Here is an 11,146-nt window from a genome sequence, read left to right as displayed (position 1 = left end):
TCTCACTCCAGATCCCCTATTTTAAACTAGCATGTTATATAGCCTGTAAACTGAATTATAAATCACATCTCTACATAGCTATGCCTGAAACTGTTTTATATCAGCTCCATAAGGACAAATTCTCATGCTGCTGTTAGTTTTCTTTCCTTCTGCTCTTCAACATTCACAGAGCATGGATGATATGCAATCACATTCTGACTTTCCTAACTCTTTTCGCACCCGGAGCACAATTCTTTATTTTACAGCGTGAATTAGAAAACAGCAACATATACAAGGCTACATAGGATCAGGGTGCAAAACAAAGTATCACCTCACATAAGCCACATCAACTCGGGAATTAAGGTTAACTAATTCTGACCGGGTCAGAAAAATAGAAAGGAAAATGGAGTCAGGATGTTTATAGTCTTACTTTCTTCCCCTTGGATGACTCATGTCACCTCAACCTCACCTCAGATATAACCTGTGCATACCCCAGTCTATTCATCATCCTGTGCCCACCACTAAACCTTTTTCAATGAAAGGACCTATAACACACTTCTCCCTCAAAGCCACCAAACCATTCTTTGCCATCAATTTCAAACCTCTCAAAGTGTCATTCTCCCTGTAAATCCACTCAAAATCGATCACTGAAAAGCTATAGCCCAGCTATTCCTCATCCTGGATGTTGACGTTCAATGGCTACTTCTTCCAAATTCTAACCAATTTGGTTAGAATTATAAAATTATTATATCCACCTACATAGATACCCCTCAAATGCACATATCCTCAGATTTATGTTTGTTACAAATACTGTCTTTATTAGATTTACATATGGTCCAATATCTTTCAAAAGTATCTTCTCATTCAATACCTACAAAACCATATTACTACAATATGAGGGTGGGAATCGTCAAAATTTGTTAGTATAAAGAAATCCTCATAATAAAAATATTTGACACCTTTGATTGAGAAGCACATAGACTAACTTATGAGTTAAATTTGTTGATTATTTTAAAATATGGTAGTCCCCACACCCCTTAACCATGAGGGATACATTTCAAAACACCCAGTAGTGTTGAAGATAGTGTTGAAATGAAGATAGTACCTTACCCTATATATACTACATTTTTTCTTATACATACATATGATAAAGTATAATTTATAAATCAGGCATAGTAAGAGATTAATAATAATAAAATAGAACAATTACAACAATATACTGTAATAAAATTACATGAATGTGGTCTCTCTCAAAATATCTTATGGTTGCCTTATAAATACACAGAACACCTTTTGGATCCATGAGCAGCGCCATGGCGGTCGGCAAGAACAAGCGCCTTATGAAAGGCGGCAAAAAGGGAGCCAAGAAGAAAGTGGTTGATCCATTTTCTAAGAAAGATTGGTATGATGTGAAAGCACCAGCTACGTTCAACATAAGAAATATTGGAAAAACATTAGTCACAAGAACTCAAGGAACCAAAATCACATTTGATGGCCTCAAGGGTCGTGTTTTTGAAGTGAGCCTTGCTGATCTGCAGAATGATGAAGCTGCATTTAGAAAATTCAAGCTAATTACTGAGGATGTTCAGGGCAAAAACTGCCTGACTAATTTCCATGGCATGGATCTTACCCGTGACAAAATGTGCTCCATGGTCAAAAAATGGCAGACCATGATTGAAGCTCGTGTTGATGTCAAGACTACCGATGGTTATTTGCTTCATCTGTTTTGTGTTGGTTTTACTAAAAAACGTAATAATCAGATTTGGAAGACGTCTTATGCTCAGCACCAACAGGTCCGTCAAATTCAGAAAAAGATGATGGAAATCATGACCCAAGAGGAGCAAACAAATGACTTGAAAGAAGTGGTCAATAAATTGATTCCAGACAGCATCGGAAAAGATATAGAAAGGCTTATCAGTCTATTTATCCACTCTATGATGTCTTCATTAGAAAAGTAAAAATGCTTAAGAAGCCCAAGTTTGAATTGGGAAAGCTCATGGAGCTTCAAGGTGAAGGTAGTAGTTCTGGAAAAGCTACTGGGGATGAGACCGGTGCTAAAGTTGAACGAGCTGATGGATATGAGCCATCAGTCCAAGAATCTGTTTAAAATTCAGACATTTAATGGTGACAAATAAAAAATCTTATTTGTGATGTTTAAAATAAATACATACATACATACATACATACACACAGAACAAACTGATGGTTGCCAGAGGGAAGGCAGGGGAGTTGGAGAATGGACGAAATGGGTAAAGGGCAGTGAAAGGTACAGGCTTCCAGTCGTAGAATGAACAAGTCATGGGAATAAAAGGCACAGCATAGGGAATATGGTCAATAACACCATAATAATGTTGTCTGGTGACAAATGGTAGCTACACTTGTGAGCACAGCATAACGTATGGAGAAGTTGAATCACTATGTTGTACACCTGAAACTAATGTTATATTGTGTATCAGCTATACTCAAAAATTTTTTAAAATATTTTATTATCCTGTGTTCATCCTTCTTCTTGTGATGATGTGAGATGATAAAATATCTATGTGATGAAATGAAGGTGAATGATGTAGGCTTGCCATGTCTCCTTAGGCTACTATTGACCTGACAATTCATCAGAAAAAGAATCATCTGCTTCCTGATTGCAGATGCTGAAGGTAACCTGAAACTGCAGAAAGGGAAGCCACAGATGGGGTTGGCGGGAAGGGGGGGGGTTGCCTATGGTATTTCACATATGTAATGTTACTTATTCAAAAATTCCATTCTTTGACAAAAACTACATTTCAAGCTTGCTTATTTATGCTAGATCTCCAACCTCTTTGGAAACACGAGTCCACTGATCCTTCTAGTGTCCATCCATCAGCAGCACATTAGGATCTCTCTCTTTTCTTCACATATCCAGCTTAGGTTTCAGGGTCCCTTGTTACAGAAAAATCCCCGTTGACATTTGGAACTCTTTTGCTCTGCTGTCCTTATATCTCACTGGTGTGGCAACATCCCCCTCCGGATGAACCCAACTATTTTCTTTCTCCGTTCCTGCCATGAGTGGCTGAGCACTGCTAGAGGAAGTCCACCACCAGGGCAGACTAACATCACTATGAACTAATAGGACCGACCTCAGAAAGGTGGTCACCCCTATCTGACCTCCCTAATGATGTTTCTCAAACCACCTCATTTGAAATCTCTAAAATGACTACTTACAGGCTCCTGGCTGGCTCCACTGGTAGAGCATGTGACTTTTGGTCTCAGGGTTATCATTTCAAGCCCCACATTGGTTAAAGAAATTACTTAAAAATAAAATCTTTTTTAAAAAATAAAAAATAAATAAAATAAAATGACTACTTAAAATGCCCTCATTTTTCCTCAAACCTCCAACTTTCCCATTCTTAATTTTCCTCCCTCTTTCCTCCAAGAAATGATGTATCCTTCTACTTCACAGAAGAAATGGAGACTGTCTCTCGCTCAACATGTCGACTTCTGCACACTTCCCATTCACCTTGTAGCAAAGAGAAACTACGCCTCTCCTCTTTGAGAACCAACTCTCTTCCTCGGTTTTTATTTATTATCCTAAAAAGATATTCCTTCAGGATTATGATAGCATTGAATTTCATCTCCTCTGAGCTTCACAGGAAATTTATATAATTGACTTTTTCTTATCCTTCTTGTATTTTCAAATCTTATATACATACACACAATCTGAATCCATCTTTCCCCATGGACTTTATCCAGAGTCAAATCCCTGGCAATCAATTAATCAATCAATAGCCTCCACTGGCCCTTCTATCACAGTTTAGATACCATTTCTTTTTTTTTTTAAGATTTTATTTATTTATTGGAGAGATAGAGGAAGAGAGAGCAAGCAGGGGAAGGAGCAGAGGGAGAGGGACAAGCAGACTCCATGCTGAGTGCCCAGCCTGATGGGGGTTCCGTGAGGGGCTCCATCTCAGGACCCTGAGATCATGACCTGAGCTGAGACCAAGAGTTAAACACTAACCAACTGAGCCACCCAGGTGCCCTGATACTACTTGTATCCCCTTCTCCCTTTACATCCCACTCACTCTTTACCTAAATAACTCTTGCTAAGTTCCCTAATGGCTTTTAATATCTAAACCCAAAGGATGTTCATTTTGGATCCTCATCATCTACAATTTATCAGTAGTTCTGAGAAGGTTGACCTCTCCCTCATGGTTTTTGAGACAGAATCACATCTAGTTTTCTTGCAACCTCTCTACTTCTCTGTGTTCTTTCTCCTTCTTCAAAGTCATTAAATGGAATTTTTCTATGTCCTCTTTTCTTCTCAGTCTGTGTTCTTAGGAATTTTATTCAATAGGAATTTAGTTATCAACCATAAGCTAGTGCCTCCCAAATTTACTTCTCCAGTCCGTTCATTTTTTCATTTATTCTATAAGAATTTATTAAATGCCTACAATATGCCAGTCACTTGGGATAAGAGGGTGAATGAACTCAGACTTTTCTGAGTTTAAGACCCATAAAAAAAAAAAAAGACCCATATATTCAACTGCCTACTATTATCTCCACTTGAATGCCTCAAAGGCATCTCAAATTAACACATGTTAAACCAAACACATTATCTCCTCAAGTCTAATCCTCTTCCCAAGTACTTATTGGCACCACCTGTCAACCAGTTGTTCAAGCTCAAAACCTAGGAGTCTTCTTCAGTTTTCCCTGATCCTTCACCCCCTTCAGGCCCATTTCATTGTTACCTTCTAAATACATCTTGATTCCATCCACTTGACTCTCTATCTCTACCCTCAACTCCTAATCCCGCGTACCATTATCACTTAACTATACCAACTCCTATAAACCCCCAACTGGCTTCCCTGGTTCTGCTTCTCCTCCTTCCAATTTTAAAAACACAGACTTGATATTATGATCCATAACCTCTCTCCCCACACCACCACATTCGGCCCTCTTTCACTTCTTTAAACACACCATGCTCCATCCTACTACAGGGATTTTGCAATGCTATTCCTTTGCAAAGGACTGTTCCCCCAATCCTCCTCTCCTATGCACCTGCTTAAATCTACCCACACATCAAATTTTAGTATGCTTCTCAGTTCTTCTGTGAACTAAACCCCACATTATGCTAGGTTCTCTACTGTATGCTCTCGTGGTCACCTCCCTTCTTAGCACTTATCACAGTTGCAATTTTACATTTACTTGCATGTGATTTTTGAAATTAATATAGGTCTTCTCCAATAGATTGGAAGCATAATGATGACAGAGGCTATTTAATTTTTGCTCTCCATTAATTGTTCAGCTCTCTTATAGTACCTATCACATGTTAGGTTTTCAATAAAGACTTGTTACATGAATGAATGAATGAATGAATGAATGAATAAAAAAAAAACCAAGTCATTCAAAATCCCATTACCCCAAATCAGGCAGTTATATTTTTGTGTATTCTTTTCCAATAATTTTTATGTAAGCATGTTTTGAGATTTTTATAATTTGGATAGAAACTGTATCCACAATTTCAATTTTAATACTTACATCAAACCCCAAGAGTTTTCTGAAATTATAAGCTATTCTTCAAAAACCACTTTTGGGGCTCCTGGGTGGCTTAGTTGGTTAAGTGTCTGCCTTCAGCTCAGGTCATGATCCCAGGGTCCTGGGATCAAGCCCCATGCTGGGCTGCCTGCTCAGCGGGAAGCCTGTTTCTCCTTTTCCCTCTCCCTGCTGCTCCTCCTGCTTGTGTTCTCTCTCAAATAATAAAATCTTTTAAAAAAATTTAAAAAAATTAAAAACCTCCACTTTTAATGGCTCCATAATATTCTAACTTATGAGTCTAGTTTAATGTATTTAAACACTCTCCTATTATTAGATACTTGGGATCTTTCCAATATTTTTGCTGTTATAAAGCAACAGTGATCATTTTTGTACATTTTATGCATCTAAATTTATGGCTACTTACATGGGACAAATCCCTAAAATGGGATAAATTCCAAGGTTAAGATGTATAAATTTTTTTAACACTTGGGGATACCTGGGGCACCCAAGTGGCTCAGTGGATTAAACATCCAACTCTTTTTTTTTTTAAGATTTTATTTATTTATTTATTTATTTATTTTGAGAGAGAGAAAGCACAAGCAGGGGGAGGGGCGGACGGGGTAGGAGAAGCAGACTCTCTGCTGAGAAAGAAGCCCAACATGGGGCTCGATCCCAGGCTCCTGGGACCATGACCCCCAAGCAGAAGGCAGCCAATAAACTGACTGAGCCACTTGGGTGCCCCAAGCAACCAGCTCTTGATTTTGGCTCAGGTCATGATTTCAGGGTCATGAGATCAAGTCCCACTTTGGACTCCAAGCTCAGCACTGAGTCTGCTTGTCCCTCTCCCTCTACTCCTCCCCCTACTCCCTCTGTCACTCTCTCACTCAAATAAATAAAATCTTAAAACAACAACAACAACAAAGACTTGGGGATATCTGAATACTAAGAAAATAAGAGCAGTAAATGATATTGTAGCATTTATATGTATCTCTGTTGAAATAAATTACTCAGATTTAGACTGCAAGCCAGGGTGGGACTAATCAGTTTACTAAAAGCATTTATTCAACTTTTTTTTTTAAAGATTTTATTTATTTATTCATTTGAGAGAGAATGAGAGACAGAGAGCATGAGAGGAGGGAGGTTCAGAGAGAGAAGCAGGCTCCCCGCCGAGCAGGGAGCCCGATGCGGGACTCGATCCCGGGACTCCAGGATCATGACCTGAACCGAAGGCAGTCGCTTAACCAACTGAGCCACCCAGGCGCCCCATTTATTCAACTTTTAAAACTATACTTTGTGAATAGGTTACTCCAGAGCAAGAATGATGAAATATTTTTCAGGACGGACTTATTTTTCAGCATTTTGCCCTAGTGTCTTGAAGAGAACTCTTTTGAGAATGTTTTCCCAGTTTGAGGTTTGGGGTTTGTTTTTTGTGTTTTGTCTTTGTTTCTGCTTTACAAATCTGATAACACTATTGATATAGTTCAATAGGATTCTTTGCAATATTTGATGCTTTACAAAATGAACATGAACACGTCCTCAAGACTCTATTAATCAGATATGCTTAAAAGTTGTTCCAAATATTTCTTTGGATAAGTTAATGGAGGTCCAGTGCCCTGGGATAGGGTAAGTGATCAATTAAAGCATCAGGGCTAGGGTTTGAGGAAGGTGAAATTATCTGGCATGCTGGACATTCCCTTCCTGCTTTCAGCAATTACAGGATTTCCCTCTGGGAGGTTTCCACACAAGAGTCTCAATTAGTCTATTAACAAAAACAAAGCCTTCTAGACAAGTGTTTTTTTGCAAGAATATTCCATTCAAAACAACCACAGCAATATTTTCAATAAATATGTTTATAATATTTCTGATGCTTGATATAAACATCAGAATCATCCATTTTTCATTCTGAGAAGATTCAATTCTCAGTCTACTATGTTAGCACACGTCAAGCTAGTAAAAGAAATCTATGCACAGCATGACCTACTTTTGATGTACTGATTTTTTTCCTCAAAAAGAATTAAAAACTGTCATTAAAAATTCAGATAGAACTGCATTAACACAATGGATGTAAAAGCCTATTTCAACACAGTAGAATGCATTGTATTTTTCATGAGATTCTACGACCAATAATTTTTAGGTATATTTTGCTGTTAGATACATTAATATAAATCCTCTCAGTTCTTAGAATATAGTTTAATTCAGAGTCATATCCTCAGTTGCCTGTTCTGGTACATAATTGATTTTGTAAAGGGAAGAACAACCTTTATTAAGGTGGATTAATTTTGACATTATGAATATGCATATTTTTATCATACTATTCTTATGTTTTTCATTAGACATGCTCAGAGATACTCTTGCCTCTACAGCAGAATTTTATTTTTATTACCTAATTCTTCTGCTTCAGTTATTACAAAATGCATTTTAAGTTTTTAAAACTTTTTTCTACATTCACAACTCTATGACATATGCATATATGCTCATTTTACAGATGAAGATACTAAGGCTCATAAATTTAAATAACCGACCTAATTTAATCTAATTCAAAGCCTAGAAAAGGGTAAAGTAACATTCTAACCAAGTTCTCTCTGGCTCTACACCTCTGTTCTTCCCACCACATCAGGTAATGAATCATATATAACTGTACTACAACTAGTTGTGAGCATAGAGATGATGTAATTTTTGACCTGTTTTTCATGCTCAGTGACACCTAATTATCATCATCAACATCACGCTTCTAGTGTCATCTAGCTATGAGCATTCCTTTGTCATTCCTTGCCTATTAAGTCTTTTTCAATCAAAGCATATTCTTTTCCTTGCATATGCCTCTTCTTTCTTAAGCTCCACAATCTATTGAATGAATGAAATATCATTCCTCATTTTCTCCTCCATATACACAAGTTGAGGGCATTGGTCACATAGTAGAAAGAACACAGGCTTTTAACAGGTAGATCTGCATTTGACTCCCAACATCACCACTTAAAAGCTACATAACTGTGGGCAAGTTATTCCTCGGAGATCATCATCTGTAAAGGGCATAATGATGCTTATCTTATAGGGTTTATAGATTAAAAACAATGCATGCACGTAGTAGGTACTCAGTAAATAATTTCTCTCATTACCATTTTCATCATTATACCGTATGCTTCAGTTAAATCAGACCACATGTCCACCCCACCCCCAGTATTGTCTATGCTTTGCCACCATTTGTCTGTAATTCTCATCCACCCCATTGTCATCTAATTTATTCTTCAACCTTAGTTCAAAAGTCACTTCCATCAAGCTTTCCCAGCTCCTACTAACTGGGAGGGATGTCTCCTTTATCTGAGCTGCTATAGCACTTGGAACTTGCTTACTAGATCCACTTCATCTTGTATCACAATATGTTTATTTTTGTCTACTCTGTCATTAAACTGTAAGAACCTTATTTACATGGTCAACATCATAATCTCTGTTTTCTCCACAGCATCTAGCTCAGGACCTGGCACTCAGTATATGGATGACTAAATCAAGTATATAAATAAAGTTTTTATGAAATCTGTATTCTTTCTTTAATAGCCTCAAAATCTCTTAATTTAAAATGTGCGGGAACTCTTAAGCTAACACTTTTAGAGATAGGACTCATTTCTACAGTGACCAAATAAAAACTTCAACTCCTTGACCCTTCCCCCAGAACATCCCTACCAAGATGGATATGACTAAACTGGAATACCCAGAGGAGACTTAGGAGTTCTGAGATATATTGTAAAAAAAAAAAAAAAAAAAAAAAAAGTAGTCTGAAACAAAAACAATGGGAAGATGGGCAGTATTGTGATATGAAGGGAGAAGTAATGTATAAAATCAGATAGAAAAATACACTGCTTCTAATGGAGAGTGAACATCCTTTGGTCCATAAAAGGAAACTCCGTGATGCACTTGTGAAAAATCAAACAATTTTATACCATTATTGATTCTTATATTAAGGCTCTCTAGAGAAACAGAGACAATAGTTATAGTTTTATATATATATATATATATGATTTATAAGGAAAGGACTCACAAGATTATGGAGGCTGAGGAGTCCCACAATCTGCCATCTGTAAACTGGAGTCACGAGAGGTCTGGTAGAGTTCCAGTCCAAAGTCGGAAGGCCTGAGAACCAGGAGTACCAATGGTGTACATCCCAGTCTGAGAGCAGAAGACCAACTTCCCAGCCCAATTAGCCAGGCAGAGGGAGAAGTTCCTCCATTTTTTATTCTAATCAGGCCCTGAAGGTGTTAGAGGATGCCCACCCACATTGGGGAAGACAAACTGCTTTACTCAGTGTACTGACTCAAAGGCTAATCTCACCCAGAAACATCCCCACAGACACACCTAGAAATAATGTTTTACCACCTCTCTGGGCAACCCTCAGCCCACTCAAGTTGACACATAAAACTAACCATCACAACCCTCAAGTTTAAAAGGATGTACTTTTGGCAAAAATAAGGAAATTCAGCGACTCATACCAGGGTAGCTAATAACTCTTAAGCCTGTTGGTGAACACAGCCACAGGTCTGCAGGTGAGTCACTGAAGAAAGGCCCCGGGCCAGAGAACAAAGTAGGTGCTGAAACCCAGCAGGTGCTCTGCGCACCTAGCTGTACCGGGTTGGCCTGGAACTGCCTCCACCTGGAGGAATGGTGCCTTCTTACAGTTTGCTGGGTAACTATGAACGTGAGGGGTTGTCACAGAAGACCTGTTCCATATTGTCTCCTATGGTCAACAACAGCCTGTCAATAAGCCCTTTGGGCATTCCGATAAAAGCGTGCCTCTTCTTTTCCCTAGTAGGTATGTAACCCTTCGCACTGCCTTCTGTGAACTGGGGCTGTAAATGCCAAAGGTTCAGAAATATTCAGTGCATCAAGGCTTGCACTTTCTTATATTTCTTATATTCACTTGCACTTTCACCACATATAAATTCTTATAGGGCAAGAAAAACACCTTAAAGTATTAAAAATAGGTAGCTCTTGGGTGACTCTTGGAAAACAGACATGCTTTCAATCTTTTGTTTTATTTAAGAATTACAGTCTTACGTGGGAATCCCACTACTGATGCAAAAGACATCAGAGAAAGACTTGTCACATGTGCTCCTGAGACGGAAACTTTCTCTCCCACAATCCTCCCACTTCTCAAGAGGCAGCCTTTCAAGCTTGTTTCTTTAAAAGCGGTAGAAGGTAGGTGGGACAGAAGAGGATGACAATGTCATTCCGTGTGACAGCCCCAGCATGCAATGAAAACTCCTCTGCCACTCAGCCAAGTGTATTCCCTTCTGCGGAGACCAATTCTGATTCTCTGTAATCTTGACCTCAAACCACTAATAAAACCATCCTAAGTATGGACTTGCATCCTGGCTTGCTGATAGCTGCCCACCCACACGAACCGTATAAGCAGCAGCTTTCGGAAGTCTGGGGGTGGGATCACTTTGGGTGGGACAGTGGGAGGATGAGGGCAATAGAGCTGAATGTGGGGTCTGTTCCCTGAAGCTTCCTGGAACCCAGAGGAGGTGATGGGAGGGGCCTCCTCTCCCTCAGAACCTGGAACAATGTGGAGACAATTATACAGGTGGGAACGGTGGACAAAAATAGGCCAGAAGAGGCATCACGCAGTTCCCTCTGCCTGGAGTGTCCTTCCCTGCCCCTCCCGTTACGG

The 11,146-nt window shown here is 38.8% G+C and overlaps 1 pseudogene; it reads left to right on the top strand.

Annotated features, from left to right (window-relative positions):
* The first annotated feature begins 1,289 nt into the window (after positions 1-1,289).
* Positions 1,290-2,096, top strand: LOC110588709 (annotated as a pseudogene).
* Positions 2,097-11,146: the final 9,050 nt, after the last annotated feature.

Source organism: Neomonachus schauinslandi, chromosome 7 (genome assembly GCF_002201575.2).
Source record: "Neomonachus schauinslandi chromosome 7, ASM220157v2, whole genome shotgun sequence".
Taxonomy (NCBI): Eukaryota; Metazoa; Chordata; class Mammalia; order Carnivora; family Phocidae; genus Neomonachus; species Neomonachus schauinslandi.
The sequence above is the reverse complement of the archived record's forward strand: the minus strand, read 5'-3'. Positions and strand labels throughout refer to the sequence as shown.